At 36.4% G+C, this 27,502-nt stretch overlaps 1 long non-coding RNA gene across 1 annotated transcript in view; it reads left to right on the top strand.

The window, feature by feature from the left end:
- LOC136825014 (uncharacterized) overlaps positions 1-27,502 on the top strand; it is a 653,512-nt gene that overhangs the window by 590,422 nt on the left and 35,588 nt on the right. The window lies entirely within an intron of this gene.

Here is a 27,502-nt window from a genome sequence, read left to right on the forward strand (position 1 = left end):
ATTTGATCTTGTCGTAAGGGTTGCTTCTTTGGCTGCTTTATCAGCCTCTTCATTTCATTTCGTCCTCACATGGGCAGGGGTCCAACACATTTTTACATTTTTCCCATTATTATATAACTTACGGAGTAATAACTTAATTTGTCGTCCAATAGTATTTTTTGAGTTTGAAGTTTTGAAAAGCTTCTATAGCGCTTCTCGAGTCACCAAAAATCACAAAATTATTGAGTGATGTTTCTTTAATTTTTATGGCTGATGCAATTGCACAAAACTCTGCTGTGAATATTGAAGCATTATCAGGTAGAGAGAATTGATACTTTTTGTCTTTGGATACTGCAGCATATCCCACTCTATATTGTGATTTAGGGCCATGTACGTATATTGTATAATGTGGCCATTTTCGGCTTACCGTATGTTATGCTCTATTGTAGGTTGTCTATGGTGTTGTGGGGTATATGAGTAACTTTTTGAAAAATATTGTAAGTGTGTGCAAATTCTCATTTTATTCATTGTCCAAGGAGGAGGCAGTTTTACTATTGAAGGTAACTGTGTATTTATATTCAGTGACTCAAGCAGTCTTCTAGCTCTAACAGGGAAAGGAGGTGGATGATTGTTTATAAATACATCTTTTAATTCAGAAAATTTTTTTTGTTGGAGAATCAGTTGTGTGAATTCTTAGAGCACTTTTCATTGTTACTAGCTCTCTATAGAGGGACAGAGGTAGTTCACCACATTCAACTTGTAAAGATGACTTTGGTGATTATCCAAAGGCTCCTGTACATATTCTAAGGCCTTCTTTGTGAACTGGACTAACGTTTTCAGCATTGTGTCTGATGCTGAGCCATATATTTCGCTTCCATAATTAATGATAGACATCACTGTTGCTTATACAGAACACTAAGGGTATGTTCATCGGCCCCCAAAGTAGTGTTCGGTAGATTTTAAATTAGATTTAATGCTCTTTTACATTTTGATTTCATGTATGTTATGTGGGCTTTCCAGTTCAAGTGAATATCAAATACTATTCCTAAAAATTTTGCTGTTTGGCCAATTGGTATCCAATGATTTGTGATTTTTAAATCTATTTCTTCACCTTTTATCCACTTTTTATTCTTATAAAACATGATTGCTTGAGTTTTATCTATGGAAAATTTAAAGCCTACATATGAGGCTCATTTATCTATTTTTATTATGCTTTTATTAAGTATTTATTCTGCATGTTTTATTCAAGATGTTGAACAATACTTTTAATTCCAGTAGGTAGATTATTACTGATATCATCATTTATTGCTAAAGTAAACAGTGTGCCACTAAGGATGCTTCCTTGTGGAACATCATTTTCAAGTGGAAACGTTTTGTCGTACTTGACAATACATCATCAATTCTCACCTGGAAAGTGCGATCTGTCAGAAAGTTTGTCAAAAGTTTTGGATAAACTTAGGTAAATGTCCACGGATGCTGTTTTTATGTAACGTTTTTAATATTGCATACCTCCAGGTAGTATCATATGCCTTTTCAATGTCAAAAACAACAGCTACGGTAATTTGTTTTCGTTTAAATCCTCTGCGTATGTGGTCTTCTAAGTTGGATAGAGAATCCAATGTAGATGTTACATTGTGACCCGAATTGAGTGGGAGTCAAAATTTTATTTTCTCGAATGTGCTACACCAGTCGAGTATTTACCCTTTTATCTAGTAATCTGCATAAGCAACTTGTTAAAGAAACTGGCCTGCAATTATTTACAATACTTGGATCCTTTCAAGGTTTGGGGATAGGAGTTATTATAGCACTTCGCCAGTTATCATGAAATAAATTTCGAAGCCATAAATTATATTAAAACTGTAAGAGGTATGACTTTGCCAAAGGTGCTAAGATGCCTGATCACCTCAAAACAAATATTGTCACCTCCAGGAGCAGATTTATTGCTGTTCAATAGAGCATTTCCAACTCTTCCATATTAAATTTTCTGTTACAGTATATATTTTCAATTGTTTCAAAATTTATTGTGTTAATCTTGTCATCCATGATGTGTCCGTCATGGTCTAGGGCTTCAGTGGCAGCAGAAACTACTGTAATCATTAGGCCTTTGACCAGCAAGGTGTCGTCTGCATCAGGTGTTGTCCTAAGGGCAGGGAACCATGACTGGAAGTCAGCGGCACAGTTTTTTTTTTCTGGCATTGGCACTGAATTTGAGCTGCAGGGCTTTTTCCTTAAGCCTAAATAACCTAGGGTTAGCTACGTCTCCCAGGGCCTTATTACCCAGAAACTTGACAAGTTGGCGGTGGTGCGTGCTGATAGTGAGGTTTGAGCACCCTAATAAGAAGATTGTAGCCTTCTTAATGCACCAAACTATCACTAGAGTCTCCCTTTCCATGGCTGCAAATCCCGTCTTGGCAGGTGTAAGATAATGGCTACTACATAAAGCAATCCTCCATCCCCCTTTGCAGCAGAAGGGATACTTGGCTGAGGCACACAAGCAATATTGCTGGAGGACAATGAAACCTATCCCTTCCTTACTCCAGTCTGTAATTGCTACCATAGGACAAACTTTATCTAAGTATGCAAGGCCTTCTATGGACAGCTGGTAAATGACATCCTGTCCTTGTTTAAATCTTGCCTGTAGTTGGTCTTCCCAATAGGCATGTTTTCCTGCAGGTTTCTTCAAGAGTTCTTTGAACAGGGGCTATGATGGGGGCAGTGGTGAGAAATTGTGCTAACTGGCTCACGAAACTGACATGACCTGGTGTCAATGGTTGTTGGCTTTCCTGGCATGGAGAAGTTCTTGATAGCTGCTAAGCTAGCTTCTGCAGCTTTATAGTATTCTCATCCCTAATGAAAGCCCATGAAATCTATTCCTCTTCTGTAACATTCAAATTTTTCAGGCTTGATTGTGATACCTTTTCTTGCCCACGTCTCCAGGAAGTCGTAGGTGTGCCAAAGTGCCACCTCTACACTTGAATCATTGAGAAGAGTGTCGTTGACACACTTGCAATTCCAAGATGCCTCTTGAATGGCACCATCGAATTGACGCGTGGGCATCTGAGGCACTGCAGCGGCCCATGGGTGCCCTGCAATACTGGTTTCAGCCCCAAGGCGTGATAAAGGTAGTGAGCTTGAGACCTTCCTCGGCCAGTTCTACTTGATGAAATCCCCAATAAGCATCGGTGGCAGTCTTGAAAGTCTTCGACAAGACTTGTGATACCATGTTGAAGGGTGCAGGTGTATGGTATGTCTCTTTCATGCAGCATGCATTAAGGTGCTGGTAATCGACAGTGTCTCAAGGCTGGCTGGACTTCTTGGCAACTACCACCATACGAGCACACCATTCTGTTGCCTCTCCAAGGGAATGGCGGGTGTAAGATAATGGCTACCACATAAAGTAAATCCTCCATCCCCTTTGCAGCAGAAGGGGTACTTGGCAGAGGTACACAAGAAATATCGTTGGGGGACGATGAAACTTATCCCTTCCTACTCCAGTCAGTTATTGCTACCATTGGATGGGCTTTATCATAGTATGCAAGGCCTTCTATGGACAGCTGGCAAATGGCATCCTGTGCTTGTCTAAATCTTGTCTGTAGCTGGTCTTTCCAATAGATGTGTTTCCCTGCAGGTTTCTTCAGGAGTTCTTTGAACGGGCCATGATGGGTGCAGTGGTGATAAGTGGTGCTAACTGGTTCATGAAACTATGCCATGACCTGATGTCAATGATAGTTGGATTTGTTGGCATGGAGAAGTTCTTGATGGCTGCTAAGCTATCTTCTGCCAGTTTATAGCAGTCCCATCCTAAATTAAAACCCACGAAATCTACTCGTCTTCTACAAAACTGAAATTTTTCAGGCTTGAGTGTGATACCTTTTCTTGCAAACGTCTCCAGAAGTTGTAGGTGTCCCAAAATGCCACTTCTACACTTGCATCATAGAGAAGGGTGTCGTTGACATACTTGTACTTTCAAGGTATCTCTTGAATGGCATCATCGAATTGACGTGTAGGCATCCGAGGTGGAACAGTGGCCCATGGGTATCATGTGATACTGGTACCAACCCCAAGGCGTGATAAAAGTAGAGAGCTTGAGACTTTCCTTGGCCAGTTCTACTTGATGAAATCCCCACTAAGCGTCAGTGACAGTCTTGAAAGACTTCGACAAGACTTTCGATACCATATCAAAGGATGCAGGTGTATGGTACTTCTCTCTCATGCAGCATGCATTAGGTCACTGGTAATCGACAGTGCCTCAAGGCTGGCTGGACTTCTTGGGCAACTACCACCATACGAGCACACCATCCTGTTGCTTCTCCAGGGGGAACGGGGTCAAGGACCACTCTTTTTACATCTTCATTGGGTTGGGTTTTGACCTCATTCTCCCAATATTTAAGGATTGATGCAGGACTATGGAAGGCATACAGTAATGCTCCGGGGTTAATATGGATGTGGTGAGACTTACCTGTCATCAAAGGTAGAGGTTCCACTGAGGTGTTGAACTTTGAGGATGAAAAAGGCTGCAATAGCCATTTCTCGAGTCTTGGAACGTTCTCCTGAAATGGTGGATGAGGCATCGTCATTGGTTTTGAAGGTATGGTGGCCATTGCAGCTGGAGTTGTGTAATTGAAGGCAGTAGGCCTTTTACATCCACTGAGGCCACAAAAGGACTGTGATGAGGGAATTTCTCTGGTACGAAGCTTAGTTTCTTACAGGCTGTTACTGAAATGTATGTTTAGCTGTCCATGAAATAAATGTCCTGCAAAGTGGAGCGCCCTTCATACTTGATTCGGCAGGTGGCTGATCCCATGCACTTTAGGGGTATGTCGGCAATGTTCTTCAGGCCAGCCCAGTGTTGCAGTAGTGCAGGTCATACATATGATCATGTTTAACCTCCACCTTCATTGTGCGTTGAGGGGTATGGCAGGCTTCAACCACTACAACAGCTCCTGAAATGTCTACAAAGGATGCAGGCCCTTCCCTAATCTTCTTACTGCTTCTACAATATTTCTTCAGATGACCTACCTTCTGACAACTGTTGTCCTCTGCAATTGCTACAGTTACAATGTGTAGAGTTCACATTACCCCTGGCATTCTGTGTCCCTACAACTTCCAGTGCAGTATCGAGATTGGTGCCAGTGCTAGCTGTATTCGGGAAATCGAGCCAAGATTTCCTGCCTTTAGCATCCTTGCTGGCCACTTCAAATGTATAGCACATGGCCTGTAAGGTATCAATATTATTAAAGATATTGCCATTTTAATTCCTGGTTACTAAGGTCTACCATAAATTTACATAATAATATGTATTCTGACAGGTCAAAATCACAATTAGGGCTTGTGAAATCACAACTGGCAGCTTTCTGTGCGCACTTAATGAAATCTTCACTCATGGATTGATCTGGGACTTGCACTATACTAAAAAAAATCAGACCAGTGCACTGCTTGATTTGATGGCCAAAGCAAGCACTATTTTTTTCCACAGCATCGAGAGCTTCCTCAGGTGTGAGATTATGCCACTGGGCATCAGTAACCTGGCATCGAGGGCCCATTGAAGGGTGGGGTCACAGTATAGCTGGATACGATAAACAGCTTTGTAAGTGGCCACCTGCAAAGTTGCAATCAACAGGACGTTGAGCACCTCCAGGACCGGAATTCTGCAGAAGACATCTTGATCTCACATTTCTCTGGGGCTGAAGACTGTGGAATCCTCGGAAGGGGGCCTGCTCCTATGTTTTTTTTTTTTTTTTAACATTAGTTTAACCAGACCACTGAGTTAATATTAACTCTCCTAGGGCTGGCCCGAAGGATTAGACAAGCTATTTAAACCCTAATAATTTAATTAAACCTAGCAACATATGTTTATCTAAGAACTAATTAAGTTAATTGAAGGAGGCCTGAGCGAGGTCAGCCTCAAGGGAATGAATCTCCTATTGCTGTGCTGATAGGACTGCCTGAGCCTGTAGCATGGATGGAATGATATCCCTGGGGATCACTGGAGTTTTGCGGGTGACTACAGTTGGCCTTCAAGCTTGGGATCCCGGGCATATTCCTGCATGGTGGGGTCATTGTCGGAGATGCGTGGCTCTTGAGGAACTCGCTGTGCCATGTTGGGTTGAATCCCCTTATTCTTTTAAACTCTAACAAAGATTAAGACATATTCTCTAGATGAAGGCAAGGTACAGAGAGGGTGATTGGCAATCGATGATCCAGTATATCAGTTATTAATGGCTAAGATATTAGTTGGGGACTGGCACCCGCACAAGTTGTACGAAATAGCTTATTTATGCCCATTCTAAAGCGTCAGGGATGTTGCCAGAGAATTAATTATGTGCAAGTATGATCAAGGACGTGCCAGTTTACTTATCCCGAAAGTCTTAGGCAGCAAGTGGCAAGTAACTCGTATGCTGCTCATCAATGCCTCGACTCCATGTTGCGAAGGGCCAGGCACTCTGTTTACTTGCCAGGTATGGAAGGAGACTAACAACATCACAGATTGACCTGTACTGTACTTTGTGCATCATACATGCACTGTCACTACCTGCAGAAGAGGTGAGCCTCACACAGCCCTCAGACTACCCCTTTCAGTGCACAGTAGTGGACTTGTTTCGCATGGAGGGCCATATGTACATGGCCTACACAGACAGGTTAACTGGATGACTAGAAATAGCCCATTTCCCAAACGGCACAACTTCTTCCAAGCTGATGGCACAGCTAAGAAAATACTTCCCCCTTTGGGGGGCACCCGAGCAGATCTCCACAGATGGCTGTAATAACTTTATAAGAAAAGAAATGCTCACATTCTTCAGGAGGTTGGGCACCTCAGCCTGCCTGCCTTCTGTCCACTACCAATGGTTGAATGGTAGGGCAGAGGCAGCTGTCAAGACTGCAAAGCGAATCATTAGAGCCAACTCCATAGGAGGAGGGAGTCTTGATAATTATTGAGCATCCCTAACTGTCCTCCAGTACCTTAATACCCCTTATGTGGGGTGGATAAGTCCCAAGCGCAACTCGCTACAGGTAGACAATTATGCGGTGGCATGTCCAAAGCCAGACAACATTATAAAGTAACCAGGCACTGGCGCCAGACAAGAAGAAAATGGGAACTGTAAATGGCAAAAGCGCAAGAAAAACTATGCTCCGTGGACACCCATACACAGCTGATGCCCCTCGAGACAGGCACCCATGTCCGAATCCAAAATCAAGCCTACAACAGGTGAGACAGAATGAACAAGTGTTGTAACAGAAACTCTTTCACACCACCAGTACACAATAAGATTAGATGGCAGTGGCCACTTATCCTTACACAAACAAAAACACCTGCAGTAAACCAACAGGCCGGTAGCTGTGGGTGACTCACCGGCCACATCCACTGTGCTGCCCAAACCCATTTTGCCATTGCGCCCTGTTTAAGAAATAAATTGAAACCTGCATGGATGACAAATTTTGTAAGTTAAACACATGGATTAATTGACAATTTTGCTCATCAAAGAGGTTTTTTTTTAAACAATTAGTCATGATTTAATGTTATTATTTTTTGTCTTAGTACGTGCTTGTACTGGCTAACATTCCCAATCGTTTTTTGTTTTTGTCTCTTGTCTTAAGGTGTCTGTTCAGCAAATACTTTTACTGTTTCTTAATTACTTGTGAATTTTGTGCAAAAAAAAAATTGAGTTTACAAGAACACTGTCGTTGTCAAATTCTCGGAGGGGAGATGTAGGGGTTTTTAGTGTACGAGCTATACAGTAAGCTGTCTTTCGGAAGCTACAATGTTACCACCTTGACACTCGCTCTCTCTGTACCTTGTCCACATCTAAAGAGCATGTCCTGCTCTCTCTGTACCTTGCCCTCGTCTAAAGAGCATGCCCTAATCTTTGTTAAAGGTTAAGAGAATAAACGCATTTAACCCAACACAGCCAAACTCGAAGATAACTATAAAAAGGAAATCGGAAAGAAGGGAGGGGTTTAACCAGGAAGAAAGTGGTAGAACGCCCTCTAGAAGGAAGAAAGGTTATAAAAAACCGAAGCAACAAGAGAATTCCAAAGTTTGTTATGACGAGAAGCTTTCCTTGCCTTGCTTAATTGCCCAGTTTCACCCAGCTAAAATGGGGAGATGTTGTTGGCTCAGGTGTTCGGGGACTGCCTGAAAGTAGGGAGAATTTCCCCCTTTAGAGAGACAGAAGAGGTCAGCGTGAGATTATTAATCAAACGAACTGGCTCTGATTTCATTCTAGGTAAGAGGAGGAAAAAAGAAAAACCAAAATGTGAAACAATTATGCCACAATGGGGCGAATCAGTTTAACATAAAGGGTGATACCAGAGATGAAGAAAAGAATTTATGGTATCTAAACAATGGAAAAAAATTTTAAGAGGCCGTCTCATCAATAAGCAAACACTGCTCATGAGCAAAATTGCATCATTGTAAAACATCCTATATACTCGCTTTCCCTTGCGAAAAAAAAAAAAATTAATATATTTGTTTCCTTCCCGCAATTGGTTTCATGATGTTATTTTGCCCATGAATAACTTTATCTATAATCTTACTGTTTGTCTGTAACAAGTTCTCTGATTGAAGTCGTTTTCAGACAAACTTCAATAGAAAGAATTTCTTACGATTTTCTCTCGCTCAAACATTGGGCATCTGGTCAATAAGTCTACTGGAAAGAAAGGAAAACCTAAACTAAGTGAAACGTATATGAGAGAGAGAGAGAGAGAGAGAGAGAGAGAGAGAGAGAGAGAGAGAGAGAGAGAGAGAGAGAGAGAGCTGAACTGGATAATAATAATAATAATAATAATAATAATAATAATAATAATAATAATAATAATAATAATAATAATCGTTAATCGTTATCTCAGCACAAGGGGGGTTCCCATTTTTTTAAAAACCAAACTCCTCATCTAGCTATTCTTCTTGCACAAATATCAAAACAAAAAATCCATTTGCATGGACAAAACACAACAATCGCTAACTATGTAAATATTCTACTAAAACTGCAAGCCAATAATACCCAATTACACTTGTACTGGTTTCAATACTCGTCCATGACTGCGTGTGAAAGATCAGCTTTGCATAAACATGCTATTTCACTTTTCATTCAGACTTACATTTACATTTGGTACTGCTTATTACCTAGGCAACACTTTTTCACTGAAACTCTGAGTTCAAGAGGTCTCTCGACATTATACATTGTGATACATGTTGAGAAGTCCGTGGATCAAGTTTTTGTTGTGAAATATTTAGGCAAGAAGTTTGAAAGTAGATGGGAAATGCTGTACATGGCATACCTGATACAATCAACAGAGACAATGTGGAGGGTGTTGAGAATATATGACCGAAATAAGTTATTGGGAGCGTTCAAAATGATCAAAGTTTTTACGATAGAAGTGACGCATACGTTAGCATTTGCAGACGGCAGACTGACTGGTATGGCTTCGAGTCGACATGACCCATGAGTTTGTTATGTCTCAGTGGCTGTTCAATATCGATCAACAGAGCAATGAGCAAAGTCAGGGAATGGAGAGGAGAGGAGAGGTTTCGGATGAGAAAATGAGTCGTGGAAGAAGCCTGGAATGGTTGATGTTTGCAGAGGATACAGTGGTGACTGGCTATAATAAGTTAAAACCACAAAGCTTGTGAAACTTCAATAGCATCACCCACAATCGCTCCCAAATTCAAGTTTTGTACCAAGCTCAGTTACCACATGCTATTAAACGGTACACGAAATCTTGGGCCATTCCGAAAGATGTTCAACGGCTTTTAGTCGAAACATCTATAGCAATGACGGAACCATTTCAATTTACGGACCTCAAGATTGCTATACCACTGATTCTGGGATCATCAAAACTCAAAGAAACGGAGTGTGGCCTGTGCTTGGTTGAGATTATTTCTATCTTTTGATACTTTGTTGTGGTCATGTTCAAAACGCCAAGGAAGCGGCAGCAGATATGCATTTAACATTTGCTATAGACTTTATTAACTTATGCACAATAGCTTTTAAATGTATTCGTATCATATCTGTCACATTACAAACGATTCCACCCGAGCTAGAGTAAATTTTTGTCTGTTATCTTCAAATGGAAACCTCTCAGGTACATACAGTGAACTTAATTAAAATGAATTATAATTTCTTAATGTAAATCCAATAAATACTGTGGGTTTCAGAGACAAATACTCAGACTGAACAGAGGTTCCAAAAGGCAGATTTTGAAATTGTTAACAGAATGATTAAATACCTCTACTAGTAACCCACAACTGATAAAATTATCGCATCTTTTCCACATTGTACTTCATTCTGTCTGTTTGCCTGTCTAACTCTCGAAATTCTGGTGAAACGAAAATACAGTACATATTTTCGTGGAAAAATGATTTCCAAACTACCACATTTCTCTGGGACAATGAACCTATTTTCATGTTTCTTCTTGCATGGCCATAAAAGCAATGACTTTCGATGCAGTTTACGTCCTTTATTTATAATGGGAAACCAGTAATTTTAAAAGTTAATTACAAACCCATGATGACCATTATACCGCACCTGGTTAATGAATTCAAACACAACGTAAAAACTAAGTCAAAAATAAAATCTGTATGTTGGGAAATGAAAAAAATTCCTGGGGTAAATTAAAAAATATTGTTTTCCGTTTTAACCTGAGGCCAAGGGTATTATGTAGGCTTATTGGAACCGAGGAATAATAGAATGTAAACCCAGAAAAGAATTATTTTCTTTCATCATTCTGCTTCATGCACACAGACAATGGGACCTTTTATTACGCGAGGCTCGAGTGTTCCATTGTTCTGCGTGTTTAACTTGAGCTTTGTATCAATAATTTCTTCTTTTTCTGGGAAACTCTGTCAGATGTGTAATAATGATCTGCACGCATTTGATGAAGACGGCAATTACTGTAACGAGCCACTCTCGCTCGTGTACTTCAGCTTTATTCGTCCGTTTCATAAAAAAAAAACCTACGTCGAATTATGTAAACAAGAATATTTATTGGAAATCCAGGAACTTTGTTTGTAAATTAAAGCAGAAGTGTTCAGTTATCTGTCGTTTCCTCGCTGAGTTCTTGTCGGGATGTGGGATTTACGTGAAATGAAAGGTTCTCTTTGGAATGAGTTTAATCCATAATGATCGAATTCTTCCTTCGCTGGCTGATATCACGTAGATGGGAGACTTGGGCATGTCGTCTAATAACTGCCATAAGTATACCTTAGTTTAACCAGACCACTGAGCTGATTAACAGCTCTCCTAGGGCTGGCCCGAAGGATTAGACTTATTTTACGTGGCTTACAACCAATTAGTTACCTAGTAACGGGAACTACAGCTTATTGTGGAAACCGAAACACATTATATTGAGAAACGAATGTATATCACCAGAAATAAATTCCTCTAATTCTTCATTGGCCGGTCGGAGATTCGAACGCGGGCCCAGCAGAGTGCTAGCCGAAACGATACCAACCCGTCCAATAAGGAACTACTAACTGCCATAACCACCTGAAACACACACAGTAGGTATTGATTGGCCGGTCGATGCGAGGATTTCCAGGAGGAATGCTTATTCCACTTAACCATGATCCTGTTACTAACTGAGAGCCCCCAGTCCTAGGGACTTGATAGTACATTATATTGCAATCTGTGGTTAGCAGCATTGGAGAAAGTTATTTCCTAAATATTCCTTTTTTGACAGAAAAGACGTTTCAGACTTTAAAAAAATGCTCTATACGAAGTTAACTATTATATTTTAAAGATAGTGCATTTATTCCTCCAATTAAATATGACCTCGTCACTGTCCTGGGCTTGCTCCTTGCGTTTTATCAATATTCATAATTGTTCACCTATCTTCACGAGGAAGCTCCTTCTAGTCAAGACAGGTTTTATTGCTTGTGGAAGATGCTTTTCTTCAGAAGATACAATTTTGTAATGATTGTTCATTTCTTATCTTTAAAAGTTTGTTATATTTTATTTTATAATTATGTCTAGGACATCTATAGGTCAGTGTTAATGCAAGAGCAAAATTTTCACCAGGATTATTCTGTAATTTTTTCTAACTGGTATTTTCTGGTATTATTTCTCATAAAAATTAAAATTTACATAGGTAAATTTACGTAAAAATTGGAAACAAATATGATGTAAAGACGTTAAAGCAACTTGTTCATAAAAAAAAAATGTTTCATTTGTATATAAAAGAATGTGGTTAACAAAAGGTATAAATCTACATTACTGAAAATGGCCAGACTTGATAAGTCTTGCATAATTATCTGTTCTGGATGATTTAATTGTTATAGTACAGGTTATTTAAATAAGAACACACTTGACAAATCCATTCTGAGTTACGACATAAACGTGCTTTATCGGTGAAAATAAATACACATCATAAGTTTGGCAGTGGCCGTAAATAATTTTACCATCTTATTTCTGTAATGCAAGAGGTACGTAGTTTTAACTATTGTAATATGTCTTTTGTTACTATTGAGGCTGACAGTTCTCCTTTTACAAAAATGATGATTGCTATTGAACGTTAGTACAGGAAAAACAGGCGGACGCAATTCATTTGTTCCGACGCGATATACAAACTGTCGGTCCTTTACATTACATTTCCTAATGTAAAGGACCTCGGGTTTGTATAGCTAGGAAAAATACAATTTACTTTTAAAAATTGTGATTTTGCCGTTGTGCGCTTAATGACGGTTTTTGGTTGTCTATGAACACGGATTCTTCTCTATGTAGTAATAGGCATTATATAAAGAGGTACTGAAGGATGCAACATTCAAGCAATAAATTTACACGGGTTTTTCTAGAGGAGTTGAGCCTTCCGGTTTTCTGCAGATCTCTAGGGATGAGGTTGCCAATCCCTAGCCTTTTCCTTAAATCCAGCTGATTCTGGTTCTTATTCACTGCTGGGATCACACCATAGACCTGGCGAACGTGAGCCTATTGCTCTACCACTCAGCTGCGGCACTAATATTAGTACGCATACGTATGTAAGCTTTAGGAGGCTGACCTGAAAATAACATTTTCCCAAGTGCCGGGCGACTTTTGCTAGTATAATAAATATTGACCTAATGCTATGTTAACAACGTCCAACAATGCCGGCCGAGTGGAGGGGATTACAATGTAAACGGCACCTTGCGAGAGAATGAAGGTCAGGTCTAATCTTCGGTAAATAAAGATTAAGTCTACGATACCTGTTTATTGCCTTAAACTGGAAGGTATCCTGCTTCTGTTTTCTTCAGGTAAATTCAAAGACGCAAGAAAAGTCGACAAGGAAAGGATTGGAAAAAATGTAATCGAAACACAAATGATAACACCATGTTTACTGTTTACAGGGATTATATATTCTTATGGAATACGTCAAAAGGCCATGAATTTGCTTAGCAAGCTTCCCCAGGATAGAATACATTTATCTGAGACTAGAAATAAGAGTAAAGACGAGGGAGAAGTATCAGAAGTGAAACATATTAACTAAGGGTAGATTTAAATGGCGCTGTACACACACACACACACACACACACACACACACACACACACACACACACACACACACACATATATATATATATATATATATATATATATATATATATATATATATATATATATATATACATAGATAGATAGATAGATAGATAGATAGATAGATCATCCTTAACAATTAAAAAGAAATTAAACATATACAATTAAAAATATTAAAAACTGATGCACACTCAAATAAAACTTGGAAAGTGTTCTTAAAAAACAGTAAAAATGGGAACTCAAACTCAAAACTTTATAAGGCCAAGCAGAGGAGCTTTGGCACAGGCCAAGATTTGAGACTGCATGAAATGATACGACAACGAAGCAAAAGAGCTGGAGAAACTGCGACCCAGTTCACTTCATCCTTTCTGCCCAGTCAGCATTTCTAACTCTGGAAATCATCCTTGTCTCTTGTCAAAGTTTGATTTTTCTCAGTTTACCATCAGCGTAATAATTTATTTTTATTTTGTTAAAACTGGATATGAAGTAACTGACTCCTATTAAACCATCCTTTATCTCCACTCGGTCACCTAAGGAGTTCATTTTTCAAAGTATTGTTTTATTCTTACTATCATTCCTGGTCCAATTCGTCTTTTCCTGTAATTTTAATTAAATCTGTAGATATTCGCTTAAGGCTTCGTGATTTTTTCCACGGGTATTTTTCACCTAGACGTTTTTAAAGCTCAAGCATCATTAAAAGATTAACGCTTAATAATATATTTTTTTGTATCACCGAAACTATGATAGTCACAGGCCTCCGATCTTCAGATTTCGAAACAGAGTGCTGGAGAGAAGGTTTTAAGTCTTTATTCTTTCGTTACACAGCTAAAGGTTAATATTTCATGTGTTTGTTTATTTTGATGAAACTGATAAGGTTGTTGGATGGGGAATTTTTCATCAAATATTTTTACTGTAAAGTATTTTTTTTATAATTTTTATGAAACCTAGTAGGAAAGTACCGTATGGGTAACTGATTTTTCAAGGTCTTGTTAAGTTGTCCAGTTTTTTCAAGGTTTATAGTCCCGTTTAAAGACCAGAACTTAAGTCTAAGTTTTCATCATTTTTTCTCTCATTATAATTTATTTTTATAGATCACGAGGTCATTTAGGGGTTAGCACTTAATTTTTCTAAATTTTTTATGGACGTTTGTACATGTCTGCCATGGTGGGTTGGATTGTCTCTCACCAAATAATTTTGACTTTGGCCTTTTTTCACTGAATCTCATGAAATAATGTAATTTCCATAATTCAGTTATTCCTTTTAGCGCAACTGCTTAATGTAATGTCAATGTCAAGTGACAGTAACAGTTCATCAGAAGAAATTCACTTGAAATCTGGCATTTATTCATACTATTTTTCAAGAAGTGTGCATACTGTTATGAAATAAGCCCCCGCCAAAAACAATATTCTTTACGCTCCTGGGAGATTTCACAAAAAAGGGTGGTTATATGCAAAAAAAAAAAATGAACTAAAAGTGGAACAAAATAAGGGGACTTGGGCATTTTTATCCTACCATCAATTTATTTTCAAAACTTATCTTATATTCCCTTGAAGTTTACCAATCAATCGCATCCATTCTTCCAACATCCCTGTTAACAATCATTCCTCCTTCCCGGTTTTCATTTACCATCATTCCCTTAGTCTTGATCACATTTAATCTCGTGTTTACTCTCTCCGTTCCAAGCTCTTTCGGTATCATCTTTAACTATCCCACCTTCTTATTCAAATATTAGCTTTTCGTCAGATATCTTTTCTGTTGATACGCAATACACTTCCGTCATTAAAATTTTCAATTGTTCTAACTCAAATTTTCTATACCATGACACATTGCATCTTATCAGTTTTCCTATCATAAGCATTTACGGTATCCATGTGTGCCATGTACAACTTTTGCATTTACACTCAAACACAAAATACACACACAAACAGAAATATATATATATACAGTATACAAGTATATATATATATATATATATATATATATATATGTATATATATATATATATATATATATATGTATATATATGTATATATATATATATATATATATATATATATGTATATATATATATATATATATATATATATATATATATGTATATATATATATGTATATATATATATATATATATATATATATGTATATATATATATATGTATATATATATATATGTATATATATATATGTATATATATATATATATATGTATATATATATATGTATATATATATATATATGTATATATATATATATATATATATATATATATATATATATGTATATATGTACACACATATTTACACACACACATTATATATATATATATATATATATATATATATATATAATATATATATATATATATATATATATATATATATATATATATATATATATAATATATATATATATATATAATATATATATATATATATATATATATATATATATATATATATATATATATATATATATATATATATGGGTGTGTGTGTGTGTGTGTTTTCTATCCATAAAAACAAAAAGACATTTTAAACAACGTAAAGGTAGAATAAAATGAAAATCCAAAATCAGCTTGCCATGCAGACATGTTGCACCCAAGTCTTCCTAAAAATTGTTTTCGGAATACCTGTTCATTCAACTTCTTTTAATTTAGATAATGTTATGTTGTGGTCCATAAAAACGTCTCTCTCTACGATGGAATGTGAGTAGCTCAAACAGTGTAATTTTAATCAGATTGAAAAATATTTACCTGCTTTGCTGGTGTGAACATCTCCCTTGATCATATTCCGTGGAACTCATTCCGGCAGATCTTTATAAAAGATAATATTGACAACATATTTCGATTATAATACAAATTAACATTCACATCCCAAGCTAAAGATTCCATAATTCCCTTTTAAAATGGAAATCACTTTTGTTACCTCTTCGCTTAAATGTGTCGGAAGGACTTTTTAAGAATAACGATTGTTCGTGCACAAGTAATACAACTCCGAAGCGTTGAGAGCAGTTTTCGCTCTCATTTTGGTAACAATTTGGCGCTAGAGCCTGGTTCTTGCCCTTGAATGAGAACTTGTGTACTTCTCACTTATTTTTAAACGTTGTGATGGCTATAACAAACTAAGGTACTTTCTTGACATCTTTTAACGTTTTCATATCTCTAATACTAGATCAGCTGTGCGCGAACACTCAAACTCATCCACAAAAAACAAAATAGAAATAAAATAAAGTATATGAAATAACGGGTAGCCTAACATTAAATCCCATTCGGAGACCGCAAGGCTTTCCCCTACGCGTCATGGGACACTGCAATGCACATTCCAAACTTGATTATTCCTTGCAATCACACTCGTGGGTCCCCTTTACGGTCGTGCAAATTTCACACCTAAGGCAGCCGCGTCGCCCTTTCTAGCTGTTCCCGCGTTTAAAAGGGCCACAAGAGAGTTCTATCTTTAATGATCAGAAGATTGGGTTTTTCCCACGGAACATCGAAAGGAGTACAAAAGTGGATTTTTTTACCATTTTAGGAAAATTATCTTGTAAGCCGAAAGCAAAACTTAAAAAATTTTATGTCAAAACTATATAATAATAATAATAATAATAATAATAATAATAATAATAATAATAATAATAATAATAATAATAATAATAATAATAATAATGGAAAGAAAACCACAAGCTTCTTGTGTATAACTTGTTTACTGGTAAATATTTACATATTACTTTGATCTCGAGTATCAAAGTAATATGTAAATATTTATCAGTAAACAAGTTATACACAAGAATCTTGTGGGGTTCTCTTTCCATCTTCAGAAGAAAACTGAAAGAAGTTTTTGTTTGGTTTTATAATAATAATAATAATAATAATAATAATAATAATAATAATAATAATAATAATAATAATAATAATAATAATAATAATAATAATATGGAAGGATTCCCTCTTTTAGGGCAAATTTATCAAAAAACAATTGCTGTTACATCGGCATTAAGCTTGTAAAGAGTCTTCCTCTATTCTTATTATATTCTTCTCGTCTGGAGGTAGGTGGTATAATAAATTTCCGAAAGACAAGGGGTCACATATTCTGCTTTTGTAGTTTATTTTTCTTTTACACCTCGACGCACACGCAGGCGTTCGTCTAATGAAAGAAAACTGACAAATGAAAATTCGACCCACCATGACATCAATCCAGCTTTCCTGCTATAAATACCTGTTCACCTTTTAATTTCATACCGTCTCTCATTAGATGATCACCAGACCGTGCGTCGAGGCGCAAGAGTAAAATATACAACGAAAACAGAATACCTTTTTGTCCTTACAAATTTATTACACCACCTACCTGCAGACGAGAAGAATATAAGAAGAAGAATAGAGAGGACTCTACAAGCTAAATGCCGTTGAAACAGCAATTGATTTTAATAATAATAATGATAATTTCACGGTAACCTCACCTAGTTAAAGGAATCAGCTTACATATTAAACGAAGTGATTGAGGAGAAAATTACAGCATAAAAATTTGATAAAAAAAATAAAAGGCCGGCTAAAAAGTGCTAAGTATACCGTAGTTTAACCAAACCACTGAGCTGATTGACAGCTCTCCTAAGGCTGGCCCGAAGGATTAGACTTATTTTATGTGGCTAAGAACCAACTGGTTACCTAGCAACGGGAGCTACAGCTTATTGTGGAATCCGAAACACATTATACCGAGAAATGAATTTCTATCACCAGAAATAAATTCCTCTAATTCTTCACTGGCCGGCCGGAGAGTCGAACTCGGGCCCAGCAGAGTGCTATCGAGTACGATATCGATCCGTCCAACGAGGAACTAATAATTGGTAATGAAACGCAAGACAGCGAGAAGTAGGGAATATTTTATGAACTGAATGGAATATCGAACGAAAAGTTTTCGGTAAAGAAGAGAATGGAGTTGGTGATACCAAGGACTCCTTACGACAGAATTCCCATTGTAGTGCTGCGTCCATAGGGAACACAGGGTACCAAGAGGGAATCTCGAATAGCATTGTGTCGTTGTACGCGTTCTTGTTTCCTTCACGGGAAATTGGTTCACTTATCCTCTCACCAGGGCCCTTTTAGTCCTCTCGACGCCATCCCTTCCATTAAGCCAGGAGATCCTCTGTGGATCTCTTTCTCTCTTATCCTATACATAATACTCTTCTCTCTCTCTCTCTCTCATATCAGTTTCACGTCAGGAATCCAAATGATCTTGGTAATCTGTAATTATTGTTATCATTAATTGTTTTTTATTTGAATTTTTGCTTTGCTTGTTCAAATCAATGCAAGCTTGTATTTACGGCTCAGGTACTGGACTGAATAGAGCTTTGTTGAATGTGATCTGGCATTCATTATATTCGTCATAAATTTATTTACTTCTTTATGTATTACTTTGAAATTACAAGGTTTGTAATACTTTGAAATTACAAGGTTTGTAATAAGCATTATTCATGAGTCTCAAAAACGTTCTAGTATATTTCCTTGAACCATTTCTCCCACAAGAGGAAAAGTAATTAAACACAGTATGATCACAGACACTAAGGGTTTTTAGCATAATTCACAGCACTTTCAAGAGATCTCGTCTTCTCTTCATAGTGGAAAATACCGATTCGGTGAAACAGTTACATGAAAACACAAGATTACTCAACAGGGGGATAACCTCTGGAATAATAAGGTCATACCAATGGCTATGTATTATTATTATTATTATTATTATTATTATTATTATTATTATTATTATTATTATGATAACACAGTTTATCCAGACTGGTGGTTTATAGTGTGGCGTTCCGGGCTGCAGCCTACTTCCTAAGGATGATGGATTTTCCATCATGGCTTTCCTGTGCCGTTCTGCTATTCTGTTCTTTGTTGGTCTAGCTTTATATACGTTTTGGGTTTTCATCCTCCCTAGCCAGGTCTTCTCGCATGCACTTCTTAGCCATTCATCCTCACTGGTCTTCAATTATTATCCCAGAGCTCTGTTCTTGGTGTTGGCACAATCCTCTATACTGAGTAATCCCCTTCATTTGTTTCTGCATGGTGTGTGAATCTGTCTGTGTTTGCTCTTGGGTTTATTGCTAAAAAAATGTTCATCACATTTCTATTTGTTTTTTTTTTCTGTTACAGAGCTCTGTCTTATTCTACAATACTGTTCCAACTCTACACCTGATTACTGGAACTGCTCTGGTGTCTACGGTTTTTAATATATTTCCAGGGTGTTTTTTTTTTATTTCAGGATTGCTTTCCTTCTCCGCATGTATTCTTGTCCTTTCGCCATCTATTTGCATCCACTGTCTTGTCTATAACCATTTCTTCTTGCCCTTAATCTCTTGGGGTTTTATTGGTTTCCTCTCTATCATCCCCATGTATTTCTATCCTGCTTCTTCTATGTTATTCATAGTATTTCCATTGAGTAGTTGTATTCCTTCAGTTCTTGTTGCTTTGCCTCTCTAAATGTTTACTAGGGTATACTTTTCTATTCCAAGCTTTATCTTGATGTCTCCTGATACAGGGCTGAAGTCTGTATTAATGTGTCTGTTTTTTAAGATCCTTTCCTGAACATTAATGTCATTCATGAACATCAGATGTTTAAATATGCTTTTTTCTTTCTTGCGGTGGTACCCAATCTTCATCTTCCGAATTACTCTCGTCATGGCAATTATGGCTACTACGAAGAGTTGCTAGGTTAATGTGTCCCCTTGGATATTCATTCGTCTCATAATGTTGACCTCCGTTATTCTTCTTATTCCAGAACTTGTAAGTATTGTTTTCCAGTTATGAGGAAGATGAGTGTTCTTGTCTGTATCGTATATTTGTAGGCATTCTACTATCCATAAGTGTGGAGTGGTATCACATCGAAGGCTTTCTTGTAGTCTATCCATGCCTATCTCAGGCTGGTTTTTCTTCTCCCACTGTTCCTTATTGCCATTTTGTCTATCAGTAGTTAGTCTTTCATACCACTGCATTTCCTTCTAAATCCTTTCTGCTAGTGTTGGGACAGTGTTTGCTTGCTCCAAGTACAAGCACATCTTTTCATTGATGATGCCTGTCAGTTACTTCCATATCACTGGTAGGCAAGTAATTGGCCTGTAAGTGCTTGCTATGTTTCCTTTACTGTCATAGTTTCGTTCGAGGGATAATGGGGTCAACAAGTGAGGGCATTTACAGGAAAATGTGCTTGCAGTTTAATCGGTGTTTTAATATTTGATACCATAATGTGCTTATACTTGTTGTGTGACCAACAAAACTATGTGGTATATCATGATTCATTCATCCTCTATCAACATGTTAGATCATGTTATTAAGATGATGTATTACATGCTGATTTAGACTTTTCTTCTTTTACTGCCCTTTTACCTTTATGCTATTCAGAGGGAAACGAACTTCCTTTTCCATGATATATTATTAAAAATAATTATAGATATTATTGCACTTTGCAGTAATAACAATAACATATCAAAAGATGGTTTAACGAACGTTATAAGAAATTTTATGGTATGGAAAAAAAGAAACCACTAATTTAAGAACCTATGAAAAAGGTTGCATGTGCATTGATCACTTAATATATTACAAAGATAAACAAATTAATGTCGTGAGTAAATTATTAGAAAAAATCCAAGTTGATAATACAAAAAAACAAGAAAGCAAAAATCGATCGATATTACAAAATATTTTCAACAGCTATATTATACAATGGAACGTAAATGGTCTGCAGACCAGATTACGCCTAGAAGTACAACGATTATTAAAAGAAAAAATATGAACCAATGGTATTATGCTTAAAACATGTCAACTGTATCAGTGATAGGTAAACACAGCTTGGCATCAACATCATGAGAGGAAGAAGGAAATTTAGGCACACCCATATATGTACATTACAAAGTAGTTCATGACAAAGTACCTGTAAACATAACTGACTTTCAAGTATCAGGTATTAAAATCCAAATAAAAAACGATAATTATCTAATTTATAATTTATAAAACCAACCTCATAAAAATTACGACAGTGATAAACTTAAAGAATTACTTAATAGTGCCAAGGAACCTACATTAATGCTAGGTGATTTTAACGCTCACAACCCAATATAGGACTACAACTGTGCAAACTCAAATACAGCATGTAGTAAAATAGAAGAATTCATAGATTCAAACGACATGTGCTGTATAAGTGATAATGAAATCAGCACATAATTTTTCAAAAACACATGGAACGTTTTCCCAAGTAGACTTAACTCTGTGTACAACAAGCATAGTAGACAGATTGTATTGGATTATAGTTGATGACTTCCATACCAGTGATCATTTCCCAATATTAATTTCATTATTACAAAACAATCCCGCCAAGCATGTCCCTCAATATAACATTTATAAAGCAGATTGGGAGCAATATGAATTCCACACTAGGAATATCCCAGCGTTTTTTAGTATATACAAAATCGTAACGGAACAAATAGGTTTCTTATTGATTTCATTAAAAGTTCTGCTGTAAAGCAATACCAAAATCGAATCTCATCCATCAAAACATAAAGTCCCATAGTGGTCAGAAAAACTAACAGAATTAATAAAAATAAAACACCAGATTGGAAGACAATTAGATAATTTAAATAGAAATGTTAGTAAAATAAATAAAACATTACCGATAACAGAAGAAATAAAAAAAAAAACTAACAATATTATTATTAGAAATTGATACAGTAAAACCTCTATATAACAAAATATCTGCAAAATTTAACAAGAAGTAATCCAATGAAGAATCATTTCATGGAAGAAATATGTGTCAGATCTCTCTTAATAATACTCCCATACAAAATTATGGGAAAAATTCAGGAAAATAAATGGTACCCACATTAAAACACCTATACATGCCATATTAAAAGATGGGAAAAGAATACTTGATCCAAAAGAAATAAGTAATGTAATAAGAGAAAATTTAGCAAAAGTTAATAGTGACAAAAATTTAGATGAGTACTTTCGCACAAAGAAAAATAGTATAGAATTAATAACAACAAATCTTGAAACAATAGAAGATATATATTATAACAGAAAACTTAATATAGAAGAGCTGGAATTTGCTCTGTTGAACAGCAATAAATCTGCCCCTTGAGGTTAAAATATTTGTTTTGAAATTATCTGCCACTTAGCACCTTTAGCAAGATAATACTTATAAGAGTTTTCTAACCACTTATGGCTTCAGAACTTATTTCCTGACCAATGGCATGAAGCTATAATTATTCCTATCCCCAAACCTGGAAAGGGTCCCAGTAATGTAAACAATTACAGACCAATTTCTTTAACAAGTTGTTTATGCAAATTACTAGAGAAAATAGTAAATGCTCGTTTAACATGGCACATTCGAGAAAATAAAATTTTGACTCCAACTCAACCAATTTCTTTAACAAGTTGTTTATGCAAATTACTAGAGAAAATAGTAAATGCTCGTTTAACATGGCACATTCGAGAAAACAAAACTTTGACTCCAACTCAATTAGGGTCACAATGTAACAGATCTACACTGGATTCTCTGTCTGACTTGGAAGACCACATACAAAAAGGATTAGAACGAAAACAAATTACTATAGCCGCCTTTTTTGACACTGAAAAGGTGTATGATACTACATGGATATGCAATATTAAAAACCTTACATAAAAACACAATCTGTGGACATTTACCCAGATTTATCCAAAACTTTCTAACAAATCACACTTTTCAAGTCAAAACTGATGTATTGTCAAGTGCATTTCCACTTGAAAATAGTGTTCCACAAGGAAGCATCCTTAGTGGCACTCTGTTTACTTTAGCAATAAATGACATGAGTAATAATCTACCTATTGGAATTGAAAGTAACCTGTATATGGATGATTTTTCCATGTATTATTTAGCATCTCGCCTACAACATGCAGAGCAAATCATCTGTAGGATTTAAATTATCCACACAAAAGATTCAAGCAATAATGTTTTATAAAATTAAAAAGTGGAAAAAATGTGAAGAAACAGATTTAAAACTCAGAAATCATTCCATACCAATTGGTCAAACAGGAAATGTTTTAGGATTAGTATTTGATACTCACTTGAGTTGGAAAGCCTACTTAACATACGTGAAATCTAAATGTAAAAGAGCATTAAGTCTATTAAAAAAACTATCAAACACTACTTGGGGAGCTGATAGACATACCCTTACTTTACTGTATACAGCAACAGTGTTGCCTATCACTGACTATGGAAGCGAAATACATGGCTCAGCATGAGACGCAACGCTGAAAACGTTGGATCCAATTCACAATGAAGGCCTTAGAATATGTTCAAGAGCCTTTATATCATCACCAGCATCATCTTTACGAGAATAGTGAATTAGTCTCTCCATAGAGAGTTTGTAACAATAAAGAGTGCCCTGAGAATTCAGACAAGTGATTCTCCAACCAAAAAATTATTTGAATTAAGAGACGTATTTATAAATAATCATTCACCACCTTTCCCTATTAGAGCTAGAAAGCTGTTTGGGTCATTGAATATAAATATGCAATTGCCTTCAGCTGTAAAATTACCTCCTCCTTGGACTATGAATAAAACAAAAATTTGCACGCACCTAAGATATTTATCAAAAAGCTGCACATATACCCCAGAACATCATAGACAACGTACAATAGAGCATACAGTATAAGCCGAAAAGGTCCACATTACTCAATATACACAAACGGATCCGGTCCTGGTCGTTTCGGCCGTAAGTCGCTTTAGGCAGTAACACCAAAACAATGTAAGACGTTGTGTTTATGGTATTTACCATTATTATTTCATGTTTTACGTACATCCCCAAGGGGCTGGTACTAAACACGGCGCCCACTTTGCACGTAAATGTGCTTACAGCCGGAACGACCCGAATGCGACGGATCTATATCAGAGCATGGAATGGGTTATGCTGCAATATCCCAAGACAAAATGTGTCGGTTCTTCCTGATAATGCCTTGGTATTTACAGCTGAGTTATACGCAATAGCATCAGCCATAAAAATAATTAAAGAAATCTCATGGAGTAATTTTGTGATTTTTAGCAACTCTAAGAGCGCCATCGAAGTCATTCAGAGTTACAAACCAAAAAATAACATTATACAAGAAATAAAAGTTATTTCTCCATATAAGTTATATATTAATGGGAAAAATATATAAATATGTTGGATTCCTGCTCATGCAGGAAATGGAGATGCTTATAAAACAGCTAAAGAAGCAGCCCATATGACAAGATCAATGTTAATATCCCTGTTAACGATTATATAACATATATAAAAGTAGTTATTTTGTTTATAATGACAAAAGGCAAAATAAATGGAATGAAGAACCTGAAAATAATAAGTTGAAGCAAATAAAACCTGGAGTTAAAAAATGGAGTTCATCATATCAAAGAGAGAGGCATGCGCAAGTAATTCTGACATGTCTCGGAACAGGCCATACTCGTCTGACACGACACTTAATGAGCAGCCCACATGAATCAGCTCCCGAATGCTCAGCATGCAAAATATAACCAACAACGGTTATCAACTTTTGGAAACTGATCGATTGGCGAAATTTGATCAATGTCTGCAACATTTTCGATTGATCCAATTTTAATATTCATGAAGAAGTGTGAATTAATTGATAAAGTATAAAACTAATGTATGAAAATACAAAAGCCCACTGGGCAACTAATATATATATAAAAATCCTAATTTTAAAAATGTTAAATTATTCTGATTTTTATCATCACTCAGTTTTATTTATTTCATTTTTGTGGTGCACAGGGAAGCTTGATTAAATGTATTTAATGTGTGCATGTGTTCTAGTGTGGAAGCATTTGCCTTTTTGCATATTTTTAAAGTTAAATTATTCATTCATCATTTAGTCCCAGTGCATAGCCTACGGCTTAGACCGTGGGACTCCATTTCATTTTAATCCTTCGGGCCAGCCCTATGAGTGCTGTTAATCAGCTCAGTGTTCTGGTTAAACTATTTTAATAATAATAATGGAGTCTGGAAGAAAATTTCATTATATTCTGGTGGGTATGGTAAATGTGGGATGAGTAAAATTTGGAATGTGGATTATTATTGAGGTCTGGAAATTTTATGGTCCACCCGGAGTCTTATGGTTGCGGAGGCGTATAATCTGTCTCACTTTGTTTATCGCCCAAGACTTCTTTCTTCTCTTCACCAATCTTTCTCGGTTCACCTCGCAAGATGGTTCACTAATTCTTCGAATGATCCGAAGCAAATGAAAAACGAAACAGATAACATTTATTCCTCTTGGTTCTTTTTCTAAAGATTAAAAAAAAAATCATTAAAGGATGAAAGTCTCCTCCCCAGACAATGGAATTGGAAATGGCCTGATTTACATCGCTGCTATAAAGACCATTCTCAGGAAGAATGAGTCTTCTCCGAGAGATGATCTATTGCTACAAAAATGCTCTGGCGCAGAGTCGGGTTCCTGTAAGTCTTTTCGTCCACTGTATTTAGATTTTTGCGTTTCCTAGATATTTCTTTTCATTTTACTTGAATTGAAAGATGAAAGGAATTATTTCCATTGTTATCATTGTTGTTCTTACTAATTTTTTTGTTGGTGACGTCCTTGTCATTATAGATGCTGTAATTAGCTCTGTCAGGGTGGTAACGTCATTTTCGTTCTGTCTATTCTTATTTGCCCGCCAGCTGGCCAGATCGCGTGAACTACCGAAAGGGCTTTAATGAATTATTTTAAAGATTTTAAAGATTTAAAAATTATTAGATTTTGGTGGGAACCCAATCTGGAACTTGATCTGGGGATTTTAGGATTTCATTTGGTCTTGATTTCTTTACTGTTGTTTATATTTTACATTGGGCTTCCCATCGTTGTAACCATTACTGGTTTTTTGACAAGTGAAACAAATTCTTAATATGCAGTTCAAGCTTCATCCGTTTCAGGATTACAATATCGTACTCTAGGAAGGGTTCTGGTTATACGATAAAAGTTAAAAAAAAAAAAAAAACAGTTTCATGGAAAACGTAAGGTTAAAAACAAGTACGGGTAGAAAAAGCACTGAATAGCAAAATAATTACTGAGAAAGTAATTAGAAAAAAAAAAAACAGGGTTTTGCAGTAATTAAGCATCAGAAGAAAAGACACTTATGAATATATAACTTACATGGAAAGAAAAAGATTTCGCATGAGATCTGAGGTGACTTTATAAGGTGCAGATGTATAAAAATATGGAAAATTGCAGTAAGTTTGTGAATGATAATAAAATAAAAGACAATGATCTTTCGTGGGTTTAAAAAACTAAAACAGTGGATTCAAGTTGTTAACTAAAGTTTACCACATTGCACACGCATTTGCTATTAAGACATGAGTTATTGCTAATATTATTGTTACTGTGCCTGTTGAAAGACATGGACCACAGTAATCGAACGAAAAATTATTAACGAAAAAAATTTTATCAGAAAACTATTACATCAGAAATCCACTTATTGCGTAAATCCTGGAAGAGGCAAGAAAAAAGAAATAGGTGAAAAAGATGGTGTCACATGTTTACAATGGATCTTTTGTCATTTTCCGTCTCTTGTCGTGGCGTGAGGGTGCATTCTTCGCCTCCTGATTTTGGAAAGTTTTGTCTCGGAAACTTTTTCTTTCATGGGAAACATTCCCAGATTAGGGACAAGTCTGGAGACTAGGCGTATTTCTTGCAGCGCTTCATTTTCTCTCACTTTTACAGTCGCATTTATATGCTTAGGCGTTTTTACCTTTACAAGTATTTACTGATGTGGAAGTGAAAGGCATTACTTTCATAAGGGATTGCCTTCCGCAAGAGTTTCTGGTCTATGTCCTGAGTATGTGAGTTTCTTTCCATTGCACTTAAGTTTCCTGCCAGCTCAGATGCCTGGTCTGAATACATTTCATTCGAGACATCCTTTCCTGAAAGCCAAAAAGCACCCTTTGCTATTGTAGTTAAATAATTTCTGTATATAAAAGTGAAAATATTTTGCTTTCCCAAGTTTGTGTCCTATAACTTCTGA

This window comes from Macrobrachium rosenbergii, chromosome 36, assembly GCF_040412425.1.
Source record: "Macrobrachium rosenbergii isolate ZJJX-2024 chromosome 36, ASM4041242v1, whole genome shotgun sequence".
Lineage (NCBI taxonomy): Eukaryota > Metazoa > Arthropoda > Malacostraca > Decapoda > Palaemonidae > Macrobrachium > Macrobrachium rosenbergii.